The sequence below is a fragment of the Macaca fascicularis genome, chromosome 13 (genome assembly GCF_037993035.2).
Source record: "Macaca fascicularis isolate 582-1 chromosome 13, T2T-MFA8v1.1".
In the NCBI taxonomy this organism is placed as follows: domain Eukaryota; kingdom Metazoa; phylum Chordata; class Mammalia; order Primates; family Cercopithecidae; genus Macaca; species Macaca fascicularis.
This window is the reverse complement of record NC_088387.1, coordinates 115,594,218-115,612,599: the sequence shown is the minus strand read 5'-3', so window position 1 is coordinate 115,612,599 and position 18,382 is coordinate 115,594,218.

Genomic DNA, 18,382 nt, shown 5'->3' with positions numbered 1-18,382 from the left:
AGAAGAAATTCATCTTAAGGCTATAAAGTAAAACCCGTACCACAGTTTCAAGTCTTTAGATTTGAGCTGCAACATCAACTCTTGCCCAAATCTCCAGCCTGCCAGCCTGCCCTATACATTTCAGGCTTGCCAGTCCCACAGTTGGGTGAGCCAATTCCTGAAAATCTCTTTGTGTCTGTTTCTCTGTCCCTCTGTCTCTCTTCATATATATATATATATATATATATATATCTAGATAGATAGATAGATAGATAGATAGATAGATAGATAGATAGATACACACACACACACACACACACGTACATACACACGTACACTATTTTCTGGTGACCACTGAGTAACGCCGACATCTTGAATTGGGATGCCTGATTCTAAACCATTTGCCATATGTGAATGCTATGATTGGGCAAGCCAATGGATTTCTCTAAGCCTCACTTTCTCATCTTAAAATAGGAATACTGCTGACACCCATCGCACTGTATCGTTGTAAAGGATCAGTGAGATCATACACATACAAGTCCTGGCACATACGAAGAGGTTGGCAAATGAAGAATTTCATATCCTCTTTCCTCCCTATGTACAAAATTAGCACAGCCTCCTGCTGCCCCACGGCATTCCTCGGATTGGCTCTTGGTGCATTTTGTGGAGCATCATGACACTGGCATGTTAAATTCCATCATCTCAACTTGGGGTAATGTTAGTATGTTTGCATAAAAAAACTACATGGCTTCACAAAATAAAACAGTAATGACAACAAAAAAACTGTTGAAATAAATATGATACATTATTTCCAGGTTTTCATTAGTATTCATTTGCAACTTGTTCATTCATTTGTCATGTGCTAGCACAGAGAAGTAGTAGCAGGTGCCATGATTAAAAATATATGATGAGAGGAAAACTAGAAGTGAGAACATTTTCTCCATCCATTAAATTTATTTCTGCCAGTTGGAAGAAGAAATCACAGCTACTTCATGTAAGCTGTAGACACCTCTGTGTAGCTCATGCTGGGAGCAAGGCTAAGAACCATTGCCCTGCCCCATAAAACACCGCTTCATCCAAGAAGGCTTTCCTTATAGACGAGGCTGCTCTTCCTGATACACACAGCTTTCTCTTCATAGTACTTATCACACCTGCAATAACATAATTCTGTGCATAATTATTTCTTCGATGTTTATATTCCCCACTAGAATATGAGCTCCACATCCTTGCCCATCCTTTTATTGAAGGAGTTTCATGGTGTGGCTGAGTGCTCAATATATACTTTACAATGAAATAAATCATGTGTACATTGCTTAACTTGACTTCCAAGTCACTGCCAATTTCATCTAATCACACACGGTTCCCGACACATGGCACCCTTGCTCCATTTCCATGAATTCCCTCAGAAATTCCCTCTGCACTCCAATTTTCCTGTGACACCTCCCATCTTGCCTCTATGCCTCACTGAACTGTCAGTGTGAACGCCGCAGTCCTCTATTGCTCTTAGTGAGTAGACATTCCCCTCAGATCCAGTTATCTTACATGATCCTCGCTTCCTGTAGACAAAATTCCCACACCCCAACAGCTGCCCAGCTTGGACCTCTTCCCACAAATTATAGCAGGACGCCTCTGATATCCAGGCTCCAGTGGAAAGAGAACTGGGTTTGGAGTTCTCATTTAAATATCTATTCCACTTCTTTGATCTTGGAAAAGTCTCTTCATCTCTCTGAACCTCAGTTTCCTCAACTGGACATCAGAGATAATAACAGATAACTCTTATCTGCTATTGTTCTCCAGAGAAACAGAACCAATGGGATGTGTATGTGTGTATACATATAGACATATACATATACATATGCATGCACATACACAAACACATACACATATACATGCACATACACATACACACATACACGTGCAAAAAATACATATATACATGCACGTACACATATACATACACATGCACAGATGCATACACATACACAAATACATATATACACACGCATATATACATACACACAGATGCATACACATACACAAATACATATATACACGCATGCACATATACATATACATACACTTATACATGCATATGCACATATACATACACATACATATATGCATGCACTTACAAATATATATGCACATACACATGCACGTACACACCCATACACACATGTACATCCACATTCACATATACATACTACATATGTGCATATACCTCCACATACACATATACAGACACATATGTACACATACACAAATACGTGCAAATATACATAAAATGCACATATACATATACATGCACATATATGTATGCATGCACATGCACATATACATGCATATACCTATACACATATAAATATGCATGTATACATACATACATATACACACATACATACACTTATACCTATACATACACATATAAGTACACTTATACCTATATATACACATATACATACACATATACACATACATACATATAAATACATATAAATGCACTTGTATATTCACATACACATGCACATATTCATACACATAGACATATACATACACGTAGGCACACAGAAATTTATCTTAAAGAACTGGCTTACGTGGTTTTGGAGGCAGCAAGTTTGAAATCTGCAGAGCAGGCCAGCAGGCTGGAGATTCTGGGAGGAGGCGTTGTTACAACTCAAATCCGAAGACAGTCTAGAGACAGAATTCCCTCTTCCTCAGAAGACCTTCGTCTTTTTCTCTAAGGTCAAGTGACTCAAAGAGGCCCACTCAAGTTACAGACAATAATCTACTTTATTCAAAGTCCACTGATTTAAATATTAATCTCATCTGAAAAATACCTTCACAGAAACATCTATACTGGTGTTTGACCAAACATCTGGGCACCACGGCCTAGCCAAATTGACACGAAACTAACAAACACAAGAACTCATCATATGATTGTGAAAACCAAACTATATGGTCTAAGAAAAAGTGTACATGATAGGCACTCAATTCCTAATATACCTTCACTTCTTTCTCCATACGCATTAGGTCCCTGGCTTTGTCACTATTAGTCACTTGTGGATGAAAGATGGGGAGAAAAATTTTAGTGGAATTTAAACAAAACTGAAAAAGTTTTGCTTGATCTATTATAACCATAAAAACACAAACTTCCACATTCTCTGTCAAACCTGTTTTCTACAAGAAGTGCCCTTATGAAATCTTCAATTAACACATACATACCTTTAGTTTGTCCAATGTTTTTCTATATTTATATCATATATACTGCAAATATAGGAGGCACTTAACCACATCATATTCTAAAGCTACGATGCAACACAATCCATTTCTTCCATATCAGATGGCTAAATTCAACATGTCCAGAATCTACCTATACTTTCACTAAAATTCCTATAAGCACATATGTATCTTGAGTCAGAACTAGGAGCGCAAATGGTGGGCCTTTTTTTTTTTTTTTTTTTTTTTTTACACATGACTGTTGCTAATTTCAATTAAGTAAAATAGGCTTGGTATAATTTTCCCAGACCTGCAAAGTAAAGCCTGCTGAAACCTAGCAACAATGTAGGAAAAGGAACTTTTATTTTGTCAAATGTCACTTGGCTGTCATTAGCCATGCTTATACTCCCCTGTGTGTAAATCCATGTCATGAAGTAGATTTTTTGAAATAGCAAAAATATGAGTAGAATGAGCTCTTAGTGGTCTATGTGGTTAGTTATTTATCCTTTTCTGGGGTTAGATTATTTGACTCTTGGAAGAATTTCTGGGTTTTTATGTCAGAAAAGAAAAATTTTCAAGCTTCCACATACATGATGGCGTCTATTCAAGTGCATTGCAGCACTGTCAACCATTACAAATTCACTGGTGTTTAACTCCCTGTAGGTGTCCTTAATGTAGGTGTCCTTAAAGTACAGGATTGAATTATGATAGAAATCAATGGCCATTGAAATATGGAATAATCAAATAAGAGAATAGTGAAGTAATCCCTCAAAAGGAGCAGGTTGAAATGAGAAGGAAGAACTCAAGTTTGCTGTTTACGTTTTTTCCACTACGGTTTATCATATTGATCTCTTGGCAATGAGATTCCTGAAAGTCTCACAAATTTCGCTACATTTAAATAGTGCCTTCTGCCCCTGACCTAGTCTCAAGTTGTTTCAACCAGAAACAAAAACCTGTTTCAAAGAAAAAATTTATATCTGATTACCTGAACCTAAAGGCAGATACTATTTGTTGATTCAGAAAGTGGTGTTAAAATCATCAGTGTTTATGCTTTTTTACCATAAATAGAAATATGCAGGATCCATTTAGTTTTTTACAATCTGAAGCTACAACTGTGTTTATAAGAAGGATGCCACTGGAAACGAATTCTGCTCCAAGAATGAACTCTCTACACATGTCATCTTTCTCTCACAGACATCATACCGCCTCAAGCACTGCATCCTCAGAAGGTTAGGCTCATACCTGATGAGAAGTGGAATTAGGCATCTTCAGCAATGATCATTGCCAAGTACTTTACGTGCATGAATTAAAAATATATGCCATGGTACAGAAAAAATACGTATTGCAAGATCTCACTTATATGTGGAGTCAAAAAAAAAATCAAATGTACAGAGATAGAGAACAAAGCAGTGGTTACCAGAGATGATGGTGTTTGGGAGTGGGACCAGGAAACTGGCGAGGTAGGTCAGGGGATAGAAAGTAGTAAATATGAAGGTTGAACAAGGCTAGAAACCTATAGCCCAACATGCCACTATAAGTAATAAACTCAAGGTGTATTTGGGATTCATGCTGAATGGCTAGATTTTAGCTGCTCTTGCCACACAAAGAAAAAAAATGGATAACTAGGAGAGATGACAGATATGTTCATCAGTTTCACTGTAGTCTACTTTTTTTTTTTTTACTATTTATACATATTCCATAGCATCATGTTGCATAACTTAAGTATATATAATAAAGTTTATTTTCTTAAAAAGTGTGTGTCATAAACGTTGATCATCTAGGAAGTTTCAAGGCCTTCCTATTTCATATTAGGAAACACATACACACACACACACACACACACACCCCCATACAAATCAGCATGTTGTTTCCAGCCTTAATTGCCTAAGGTTTAAGGTGTTGAGGACAAATGACTTCTTAAAAACAAGCCCTCACCCCACATGCTGAAATTATTACCTAGGTCTCCTATATTTATCAACTGCAAAAGAGAAAAGCAGCCAATAAACCCTGAAAGTAGAGGCTTTCTTTTCTTATCCATGCAGGGGAAATTCCTGAGTGATTCTTCTCGAAGCTTAAATTCTGTGGGATTTTTATGGTAGAAAACTTAGGAAAGGAACCAGACAGCCCATCTAGGAGCTGATACTCTTCTAGTGAAGACCACACTTGCAGAAGTCCTCCCAGAATCCGAATGTCAGGTTTGAGAATTTACTAATGTGTGACTTCTCTGAAACAATGTATTTAGGAAAAAAGGTTGAATAAATATATACTGAATAAAAGTATTGCAAAAATTAAATAAATCGCGTAGGTAAAGGTTGTCTAAATGGGAAATTCCTTTGGACAAACAGGGATTTTCAATTGTGACGACCATTGTGTGTGTTATCCATTGCCACAGTCATCTGGGACAAAACACAGTCACAAACTCCTTACTGACTTAAGAAAATAAGTATTTACTTAATCCGAACATAGTCTGAGGGAGGCCGAGCCATTTTTCTGCTCTCAGCTGGGTTCACCCATGAACCTGCAGCTCCCAATGTGATCCAGGCAGCTCACCACATGGAAGCTGGGCTTGCTGGGCAGTGCTCCCTGGTCTCAGCTGGAGGAACCAGTCTGCCCCACAGTGTGTGTCATCCACCAACAGGAAGTCCCAGGCTTGGTTTCATGCTGATAGTGATTTTTCAACACAGTGAGCAGAAGCATGAAAGGTGTCTTGAGGCCAGGTGCAGGAGCGACACAGTGTCCCCTCGGCTGCATGGTCTTGGTCAATGCTAGTCATGAGGCAGCCCAGATTGGAAACATGAGAAGGAGAAGCCACTTCGTGATGGCAAGACCTGCAAAGTCACATTGTACCAGGAATGGATACCCTCAGAGGACTCAACAATTGTGGCTGCTTTTGCAATCAATCCACTACATTCGTTAAGTATAGTATGTACATCAAAGGATCACAGAATAATATAAATTTAAATTGGATGAATACTGTCACTGGAAAGAAGATATCATTTTGGAGAAGATAGATAGTCTTGAATCTGCCATGGCTCATAACAGAAACTGGGAAAATTTAAGGAATGAAAACAAAGGTAATAAGTGAAGGACCAACACACTCATGGATTTATTACATCATCTGGCACTTGGAAGTCCTTCAGTTTTCACACTGAGCACTTGGATTGTTGATTAATATTTAACAGTCTATATTTCTAGGTGGAACAGTCTTAAGCCCTTAGTAAACTTTAATATTTTTATTTGATACTTCCCATCCCCATAGGTGGCTGCAACTCTATTTCATAGAACATAAACAAATTCTTTCTTACAGTGCTGTATTAGTCAGGATTATTTGGTGCTTTTTACTTCTTACAGTGCTGTATTAGTCAGGATTATGTAATCTATGCTGTGGTAACAAATAACCCCACAGATCTTAATGTGGGAACATAATAGAAGTTTTTTGTTGCTCATGCTAAGTCCAAAGTAGGGCAGATGCCCCTCCTCTGTCTTGTAGCCATGCCTCCTGGCCTCCACAGTGCTGAAGCAGTGAAAGAGAGAAGTAGAAGAAAGTACAAGATGAAGGGGAACAAAAACAAAAGGTGTGTATAACCAGGTGCAGTGGCATGGAACTGTAGTCCCAGCTGCTTGGGAAGCTGAGGCAGGAGGACTTCTTGAACCCAAGTCCAGCCTGGACAACATAGCCAGGCCCCATCTCTAAAAATAATAAAATTAAAATAAATATTGTGACAGACCAGGTCCTCTAGTACTTATTGTAATTTTTTTTTCTTATTTTTTGTGTCTGTGTCCTTGAAAGACATGGAATGTCAGCGTAACCCATTTCTCTTACCTCTGCCATATTTAAAGCAGACACTGAGGAAAAGAAAGAGGAGACCTTGTCCATAGCCCTCTTGTCGGTGGCAATGCTCCTGCCCAGGGGCTGGAGGGTGGAGGTCACTGGGCACAGGAGAGACAAGCCAACTGAGTTCCCCCCTGAGGAAACAAGCTCCATTTCCAATGCCCTCTTCCCTCCTCCACCCCACCCCAGTGGGTGGAGACTCTTAATCCCAGGTCTCATGCCAGCTACCTGGCACATAAGGACAGAACCACTATCAATATGACATTTTTGCATGCAAAAAAATATATGTTATTTTCAGGGTCACCCCATTAGTTCAAGTTCAGCTGCTTCTAATCTCTACCGTCAGCTACTGCCCCATCTTTGGTAAGGGTGAATAATGGAAGGACTGAGCAATATGGCAAATGTAGCATAAAACTCTCCAATCCCCTGTGCCTGCTCTTCCACCTGCTATGATCCTAGCAAACGCCACGTGGGGGTACAGCAGGTCTTTTATCCATCCACTAAAGGTGCTACCCCATTTCTGAACTTAAAGTCACATAACAAAGATGTGCTAACATGTCTTAGCATATTTGGCCCTTGGGATAACACTACAAAGCACGTTCCTAATAGTCACTGCACAGATGCAAAAGCTGGGCCTTTGGGATGTGCCAGCGCTGGGATTCTGAGCATACCCTCCTGATAGTGTCTTTTCTGTCAGGACATGCACATGATGGGAGCTAACAATGAAGTTCTAAATGCTACGAAACAATGAAGGTGGCTTCTGGAATAATCCTTTCTTTCCTCCAGACTTCACATATCCTCGCACACACTGCATGACATAACTCTTGGGTGATGAGAAGGCTCTGCTGAGTTCATTGCCATTTGCCTGAATTGGGCCTAATTCTCCGTTCAGTCCAGAAGACACCGATTTGCAGGAACACAATCTCCTCCAGGACATCCTCCCCACTCGATTACCTCCGGGCAGTGACTGGGTCCAAAATTAGTGTGCAGGCTAAGTGACTCATGCCTGCGGTATTCATGACAGTGAGAATTGATGTGTGCAAGGCAAGAAGAAGATTTATGGATCTCCTTACTCCTATGATTTACTGAAAGCCGGCTTTTATTACCTAAAAGCCAGCCACAGACATGTGCTGGGTGCGCTGGGATAAATGCCTGGGGTGCAGCTCTGTGGGCGGCTGCCAGGAACAAGAAGGAGGAAAGGGGAAAAAATAGAGAAATAATTTTACAGATGAGACACTTGTCGAAAATGCAGAGCCTACAGTGCTCCGGGAACAGCTGGCGATGATGAGCTAAGAAAAAAAGGCACCATTTGCAGGCAGTGGACAGCTGCAGGCCCTGCCACACCAGCTACTGAGTGGGCAAGACTGATTTATGGAAGGGCTGATAATGGCAAAGAAATAAAGATTGATTTGCTCTAGAGGACGTTTGGAGAGTTGTAGGGCAATGGAGAGAAAGCGGGGAGGGAGACTGTGGATCCTGACAAAAGCTTCATCTGAAAATGCACACAGGACTGAAGCGAAGAGAAGGAAATGAAAAGCGATCTGTTATTATGCAAACAGTCATCACATCTCGAGGGTGTGGATATACGGCCAGGAACTGGGATGCTGACACACCCAACAAGCATAGGTACAGCTGTGCTAACCCTGGCTTCTGGCCCTGGTCTCCTCACCAGTTCTTGTTTGCTGAGTTCCTTCTCTGTGCCCAGCCCTGTAACTTATGGGAGATAGGAAAGACGTATCATGTGTCCAGAAAAATAACTTATGCAACGTTAACAACAGTAAAATATGTCTAAGGTACAAGGCGTCCCGCCCGCCCCCCTGCCTGCCCTCGGTATTTAATACCTACTCATCTTTGTGGTTCTAGCTCAATCAGCATCTCCTTGGGGAAACATCAAAAGACCCTGGCAATGTCTTATCCCACCTAATACACTTAATGTGTACTGTTCCTTAAACAAATAACAGGCTTGTTAATTCACATGGATTTCTCTGCTGTTTGTTCCTTCACTCTCTGCCTCACCACCAACCACGCTTACCCTAAGCTTATTTAGAGCCAAGCCATCAAATCCATAGTGCCTTGTGCATAGTAGATGCTTAATAAATATCTGTTGAATGGTCTGCTGTATTCACTCATTCATTCATTGAAATATATTTACTAAATGGCTGCCATGTGCTGGATGCTGAAATAAATATAACTTGAGGGTGATGTGCATTGCAGAAAAATAGCACAATGGGAGGTAAAGGGAGAAGTGAGTGACTATTTTAATTCGAGGAACCAGGGAATGCCTGTGACGTTTTAGCTGAGATTGTATAGGAAGAGCCAGACACTGAAATTTCAGAAGGAATACTCCTGACAGTGACAAGTGGAAGCAAAATACCCTATGTAGGAGCAATCTGTACGTGTTTGAGAGATGGAAAAAAATACAGTGCAGCCAGAACTGCATTTATCCACGCATTCATTTGTTGTTCCTTCATCTCTTCATTTGCTCACTGGCCCATTCACTCTTTCACTTGACAACATTAGGCCCTATGCTGGGTGCTCAGAAGAAACACATGCAGAATGTAGCCTGCTCTTGAGATGCCGGCAGCTTCGTGCAGTAGCTCGGGGAGGTCAGGGAGAGCGGAGATACTAAGAAGATTAAGATGGTGCAAGTGAGCTTGACTGGGAAGAAAAAGATGAAACCACGCTGGCCAAGGGACACTTCTGTAGGACAGGGGTTCTCAAGGTGATGTTTGAAGACCCTTTGGCAACCCTGAGACATGTTAAAATTATTTTCATAATATCTTAATATGTCATGTCTTTTTCACATTACTGACGTTTGCAACAGTGGTTTCAAAGCAATGGTGGCCAAAACTATTGGCACGTTAGGACCAATCAAGGCATTTGAAACAAACTGTCAATTGAAAATAGTAGCAGGAAAAAACACATCAATTTCATTTAAGAATGTACTTTACTCGGTAAAATTATTAATTGTGTTCAATTAAATCATTGATTTCATATCTTCTAAATATTCTGTATGATGAAATAAGGACTTACAAAGCACTTCTGCTACAGATTGAGATACAATGGTTCCTCAAGGAAATCATTTGTGTGATTGAGTTGCAAGCTGAACTAGCTAATTATTTCGTGGAACACCACATTTAGTTGAAAGATCCTTGGACGACAATCTTTGATCACTCAGACTTGTATGGCAGACATATTTCTAAAAATGAACAGCATCAGCCTGTCACTTTAAGAAAACTGATTGGAAATTTTTGTTGCCAATTACAAAATTAAAGCTTGCAAGAGAAAATTAGAATTTTGAAAAATTCAAATCTGCCACTGTGATCCAGACAGCTTCCCAATAAATTAACACTTTGCTGATGAAATTGATACTGATATTAGTAAATGCAATTTTTTTATATAATAAAATGTGTTAACATTTACAAGAGCTGTATAATGCAAATGAGTCAAGAATTTTTCAAATGACCAATGCATAATGTTACAAAACATTGCATAGGTAACATACACATTCAAACTGTAAGATAGACCAATGGATTTTAATGTACAATAGTATGAACATTTGTGTGAAGTTAAAATTTCCACAACTGCCTGCAAAGATTATTAAATTACTTTCCTTTTCTCCAGCAACCTATCTGCATTAGGGCAAATTTTCTTAGTATACCTTAATCGAAGCAGCATATTGCAACAGATTGAATGCAAAAGCAAGTGTGAGAACCTTGCTGTCTTCTATGAAGTAAGACATTTGCAGTAGATAAAACAACGTAACTCTCCTTGCTAATTTTGTCTTGAGAAACTTGTTTTTTTATAAAAAGTCACGTAGTAGAAGGTAATGGATTCAGTATCATTATTTTTAAATAAAATTAATACTTTTTAAACAAAACATCTCCATTTTAATTTCTTGAATTTTAAATTTTGATTGATGTAATCCACACAAACTAAATGTAAATGATTCCTAAGATCAGAATGTTTGAGAACGACTGCTATAGGTTAGAGTGAGAGAAAAAAATAGAGCTGGGTAAGGTTAAAAGTATATGACATTTCTAACTGGCTATATAGGTGAATCTGATGATGTCACTCCCAGTGATATCAATATAGGTTTAAAAATAATGTCTATTCTGAAGACAACCAATTATCATCAGATATATCTAATATGAAAAATGTTTTACCAACATATATAACATTTATTATTTTACTAAAAATATATCTATATGTCAGGCCCTGTCCTAAGAGACGTATATGCAGAAATGTGCTTAATTCTGAAATTGGTCCTTTGAGGTACTGATATGGTTTGGCTGTGTCCCCACACAAATCTCATCTTGAATTGTAGCTCCTATAATCCCCACCTGTCATGGGAGGAACCCAGTGAGAAGTAATTGAATCATGGAGGCAGGGTTTCCCATGCTGTTCTCATGATAGTGAGTAAGTCTCGTGAGATCTGATGGTTTCATAAATGAGAGTTCCCCTGTAAATGCTCTCTTGCCTGCCACCATGTAAGACGTGCCTTTGCTCCTCCTTCATCTTCCACCATGATTGAGAGGCCTCCCTAGCCATGTGGAGCTGTGAGTGCATTAAACCTCTTTTTCTTTATAAATTACCCAGTCTCAGGTATTTCTTCATAGCAGTGTGAAAGCAGACTAATACAGGTACATTTTGTTATCCTCATTTTTTAAATGAGCAATTTAAAGTAAAAAGAGTCAAGTAATGTTTCCAAGGAAAATGCATGTTATTAGTAAAAGGCAACTGAGGCAGTGGACTCCAGAATTTGTATCAATATGGCACATTTTTGACTTATTTTCTTTTTTAAAAAGTGCAATTTTGGCGACAAGGTTGAAATTCGGGGTTACAGGCTATGCAGCCAGTCCGCTGATGCTGAAAGGCTGATTTGCTCTGATCCCTGAGACTCTACAAGCTCTTAGTTCACTGTTCATTGTATGCACTCCATCGCTCACACACACATACTGGAAAGGAGAGGAATTTTCCTCTTTTTTGTTAAAACATTAAATGCATATATTTGTTACTTATGACCTATTAGATATTTTACTCTAAATGAACATAATTTTCTTCTCTAGGACACATCAGAATTTTCCTTTTAATCTCATTTTGCTTTAGTCTCTTGACTAATTAGCAGCTAACATATTTAACAGTAATAGAGTCATGGCATCTGCAGAAGAGAACAGACAGGAGGTAGCCAGTCCTCAGATCTGGCTGTCTACTGCCTAGAATCACTCAGTGTTTGAACCGCTGGCCGATTACCCCTGCTCCTCCTGCCCTCTCAGTCCCAGTACCTCCCATATGGCTTTGATTTAGAGGCACTCAATTTATCAAAACAGTTTGTTATGTTAAAAAACTATTTGATGTCAAAGAAGCCATATGACCCTTTTTATGTGTACTTTTCCTGGAATAAGAAATCAATTTGCTCATTTTAAACAAAGTTGGGGCCTAAAGACACTTGAGTCAGTGCTACATTCGTAAGGCAACAAGAAAAGATGTATCAGCAAAACACATTCCCCCATTCATAACCTCACAGGGTGCAAGGAATGGAGGGCCCCTCTTGAAAAAGCTGTACTCCACAGAGGGCATTATTACTCCTCAGTCCACCTCAAACTCCCTTGGGTTTGACTCAGCAAAGTGCTGATGTCACACTCAGGAATATGAGTTCTTGCAAGTATACCTAGTGATTCTGGTGCAGGCCTTTACATCATGATTTCAGAATATTTTTCCCCTTTGGCATTCTCTCTCCTAAGAATAATGTTCACTTAATGATCTGACTATCCATCTCTTCCCACCTCACCCCTTAAATGTGAATTTTGTGCAGGATTCTTTGCTCTGCAGATCCACCTTCCTACTGTTTGTCAAATGCACACTAATGCTTTCCCACTGCAGAGCTCCAACTGGGGTTCCTTCTAAAAATCCGACTCGGTTACTGACGTGCTTATTTCCCCCAGGAGCCCTTTGTAGGGAATTGTGTGGGCTTCTCCTCACCCAACGTGTTGCAGCCATGTAGTGTGAGGAATGAGTCCAGTTCCGGCATAGAGCCATATTTGGTGAGAGGTGACCCTGGTAATTTTCATCCCCCTTTTTCAGACAGGGTCTCAGGAATCAGGACTAAACCTATGCATGGACAGCATTCTTCAGGCCATCTGGATAATGTGCACATAATGGATCATGGAAAATCCACAAAAGAGTCACAGAGAAGTAGAACTGGGGCCCCCAGGGTTGAGCCAACTGCTGGAGTTATCTTACCCCTCCACTTCCAATTATTTGGGACAATCAGTTGCTTATGTTTAAGCTGTTAAACTGAATTACCTGTTCAGATTAAATTTTCTGTCAGTTTTGGAAGCATCAGACAGAAACAGATAACAATAGATATTCCGACAAAAGCTTCCCTTGTTGCTCTTTATGTGAACTCCTCCTAGGGAGAGCTTAGGAAACACAAGCACCTGCCATGGGCTGGGCGCTATGGTGACTGCAATCTCCATGAAACAGAGTAATCCTTCTGAAGTTTGTGTTTCATTCTTCTTTTTAAAACCTCCATACCTGTGTGAACTAAACATCTGCATCTTCTCAAAACTCATATGCTGAAAACTCTAAGCCCTAATACAATGGCTTTAGAAGGTGGGGCCTTTGGGAGGTGATTAGGTCGTGAGGGTAGAGCCCCCATGATGGAATAAGTACCCTTTAAGAAGAGACCGGAGAGACCTCACTATCTTCCTCACCATTTTTTGTCATATGTGAATACAGCAAGAAGGCCGCCGTCCGCAAACCAGGAAGGAAGCCTTCACTAACAGCCTGGCCACTCAACACCCTGATCTTGGACTTCCAGCCTCCCGAACTGCGAGAACTCAATGTTCCTTGTTTAAACCACCCAGTGTGCGGTAGTCCGTTACAGCAGCCTGAGTATGTTGTGATAACAGCCTTAACACTCCAAGTACACACTTCAATTATTCATAAACCTTGACTCATAGGACAATATCACCACCCAGCAATAATCTGTTTTCTTTTTCCTCTCTTCTATTACTACTAGTTTTACCCTCATCATCATTCCCTCTTTCACCCTGCCATCTCCATGAAAAACTCTCAGTCCTGGGTTTTCTATGTCTTCCAGCTTGCAAGCCACTGTATTTTGAGGAATTCCATTTTCTCATATACACCTGCAGAGATCCAGTTGGCAAAATTCTGTCAACCTTCCAGGGGTAAAAATGTTGTTTCAATTTGCATTTCCATGATTGCAAGTGACCTTATGCAGATCTCAGCAGACTGCGGGCTGTTTGTTTTCTTCTTCTGTGTGTTCTCATTCATACACTTTGTTCAGTTTCCATGGGGTTTTCAGGGCTTGGCTTGGTACTTTGAAAAAGTCCCTTCGATACTTGAGATATAGCTCCCTGTTTGTTTAGGCAATATAAATATACTCATTCCCTGTTCACTTTATCTTTATTAAACAAAAATTATTATTTGAATGTGGTCATAGCCATACAGTCCCTGTAAAGTTTAATATATTTCAAGTCAAGTTTAAGTAATCCTTCTTTACCCTGTGATCATAGAAATTGTCTAGTCATTTTTTTTTTTTTTTTTTTTTTTTTTTTTTTAGATGGAGTCTTGCTCTGACGCCCAGGCTGGAGCACAGTGGCTCGGTCTCTGCTCACTGCAAACTCCGCCTCCCGGGTTCACACCACTCTCCTGCCTCAGCCTCTCGAATACCTGGGACCACAGGCGCCCGCCACCACGCCTGGCTAATTTTTTGTATTTTTTAGTGGAGACGGGGTTTCACCGTGTTAGCCAGCATGGTCTCGATCTCCTAACTTCATGATCTGCCCGCCTCGGCTTCCCAAAGTGCTGTGATTACAGGCGTGAGCCACCGCGCCCAGCAGTCAATTTTTTTTATTTGTTTTCCAGTTGTATCTTTCAATTCAAGCATTTAATCTATTTGGAGTTTATGTTAATAAAGGACATGAAGAAGGAAGCCAGCTTTGCTTTTCCTCGTATATGGCTAACCAATGTTTTTTAACACCAGTTTACTGAATAATCAATTGCTTTGCCAGCTAATTGTAGTGCCACATATAGAATATTTCAGTGTTTGCTATATTGTAATCTATTGTTCTCTTCTTGCACAAAATCACACTGCTGTTTATTTGTCCCTTTATTTGTATTGAACTAAAACTCTGTAGATTCCTTAGTAATTAGTAAGCTGGTTCCCCTATTTTCTTTTCTTTTTCAAGCTACTTGGTCTTTTATTGACATTTAGAATTCTCTCATCAAATTTCTTTATATCTTGATGGGATTTTGAAGAAAATTATTATTAATTTGGGAATAATTTGCATTCTTAAAATAGCATATAATCTTATACTTGAAAATAGCATTTCTATACTCTTTTTTTATCCTTTAATATATTTTTAAAAATTTTTCTATGAAGATCTTGTTTATTATTTGTTAATATTTATTTGCTTATTATTTTTTACTTTTATGAGAGGAGTCTTGCTCTGTCTCCCGGGCTGGAGTGCATTGGCACGATCTCAGCTCACTGCAACCTCTCCCTCCCAGGTTCCAGTGATTCTCCTGCCACTACCTCTGGAGTAGCCAGGATTACAGGCATGCACCACTATGCCAGCTTTAGATGTTTTATACATTTTGCTGCTATTACACATGGATTGATGTTTGATGTTATATTTTCTGGTCAATTATTACCAGTAAAGAGACATGCTTTCGCATTTTGTATACTGACCTTATGTAAGCCAAAACTGCTAAACACACTTATACTTCCTAAAAATATTTGTATTTATTGGATCAGTTTTCCTATACAAATAATTGTATCATCTGTAGACAATAATTTGTTTTTCTCTTCCTGTTCAATTACTTTTATTCTCATTAATTTTTCTTGTCTTATTATTTGGCTTAAACATCCATTATAGTAGTTTTCCCTTTTCTCTGGTTTCACTTTCCATAGGTTTGCTTATCCATGGTACAATACAACAAAATATTTGAGGGACAAAGAGATAAATAGATACTTCATTCATGTAACTTTTTTAACAGTATGTTGTTATAATTGTTCTATTCTATTATCAGTTTTAGTTAATCTCTTACTGTGCCCAACATACAAATTAGATTTATCATAGGTATGTATGCATATTAGTCTGCTCTCATATTGCTATAAATAAATACCTAGGTCTGAGTAATTTATAGAGAGATTTAATTGGCTTATAGTTCAACAGGCTGTACAGGAATCATGATGCTGGCATCTGCTTGGCTTCTGGGAAGGCCAGGAAGCTTACAATCATGGCAGAAGCCAAAGGGTGCACAAGTGCATCACATGGCAAAAGCAGAAGCAAGAGAGGGTGGGGGGCTGTGCCATACGCTTTTAAACAACCAGATCGCATGAGAATTCCTTCACTGTCACAAGGACAGTACTGAAAGTGTGCTGCTAACCCATTCATGAGAAATCATCCTGTGATCCAATCACCTCCCACCAGGCCCCACCAACAGCGGGGATTATAACTCAACAACATGAGATTTGGGTGGGAACACAGATCCAAACCATATCAGTATGTGGCACATGCCTGCAGGTCCAGCTACTTGCGAGGCTGAGGCACGAGAAAGACTTGAATCCTGAGGCGGAGGTTGCAGTGAGCCAAGATTGCGCCACTGCATTCCAGCCTAGACAACAGAGTGAGACTCTGTCTCAAAAAATAAAAAAATAAAAAATCAGATAGAATACCTGCTCCTCAGGATTTCAGAGAAATCGTTAGGACCTGGAATGGTATATGCTAATAAAATAAAGCATTATTCGTTACTGTTCTCTATATTAGCAGTAATCTGTTTTGTTTGAAAAAAAATGTCAGAAATAATCTTGAAGTCATCAGTCAGAGGAGTAGACTATTGCCCAGCGACTGCTGTTCTCTAAAGAAATCTTAGCTGGGCGTGGTGCTTCACTCCTGTAATCCCAGCACTTTGGGAGGCCGAGGTGGGTGGATCACCTGAGCTCAGGAGCTCAAGACCAGTCTGGGCAACATGGTGAAACCCCGTCAGGTGGTGGCAGGTGCCTGTAGTCCTGACCACTCGGGAGGCTGAGCCACAAGAATCGCTTGAACCTGGAAGGTAGAGATTGCAGTGAGCCGAGATCGCACCACTGCACTCCTGCCTAGGCAACAGAATGAGACTCTGTCTCAAAAAAAAAAAAAAAAAAAAAAAAAAAAGAAGAAAAAAAGAAAAAGAAAAAAAGAAAAGAAATCCAAATGAATGTTTGGACATTTTGGAATCAGTTTTTTTTTTTTTCTCTCTCTCTCTCTACAAGGCAAAGAGAATTCCACATCCAAACAACAAATAAAAAGTTTCTATTTTAAACATGAATTTTAACTGTGAAAGGTTTGACCAGATATGTATTTTGGAATTTAAAAAAAATACATAGTTTGCAGATCAAATGAAGAAGAGAATTCTTTCAAAATAATACATTAAGAACTGTGAAACAATGAAGGACAGAGAAAATATTCAGCTGATGTTATTGGTCTCAACTGTCCCCATGATTTCTTTTCTTCAATTGTCACTTATGTAAAAGTGCACATTTATGATTTGATAACTAATGAAAGCATGCAAAACCACACAGATCTCCAGTGATCACCGCCTAGAAGTGTTGCTAATCTGCAATCCAGCTTCATTTAAAAAATGGCTTCCTAAAAATTCAAATACAAACCCTAATTGTATGATGCACTTAAAACACTCCTTTTTCTCAGTAAAGGGCAAGAACAAGAAGAAACCCCTAGGGTGACATTGGAAGTGATATTGGTATGAGTTTTAGATTTTGAAAACATAAAGGAACAGCAATTTGTTGCGGTTTCCTAGAGATGCTATTTTATACACATACACACATGTACATATACGTGTATATATGTATATGTATAGTATATATGTAGTGTGTGCATGTATATATACCTATTGTATTATGTGTATATATGTGTGTGTGTGTGTGCATGTCCATGTATTTGTGTTTGTTCTTGAACTGTAAATTAAACTCAGAAAATTGATCCACAGAGTGCCAGGTAGAATTTAAATTCTTCTTTGCCTGTATTTCTTTAAATTGCTAAATAATATGGCTCAATTTTAAGACAACTTTAAGAACTGATCAAGGGCATGGCATGAAATTAAAAGAGTTTACACCTGAAATTCAAATATTCCCTCAGGGAGTCAGAAAACATGTATTAAAGAACCTTCCGTTGCACATATTCCAGGACTGCCCTAATGAGCAGGTGAGGAGAGTTAACTCATTGGAAATATTGGTAAGACGCTATTTCTCCATCTTGGCTTTATTCAAAGGAGAATAAACACCCGTCTGGGTTTAGAAAAAATAGACAAGAGCTTTATAAAATC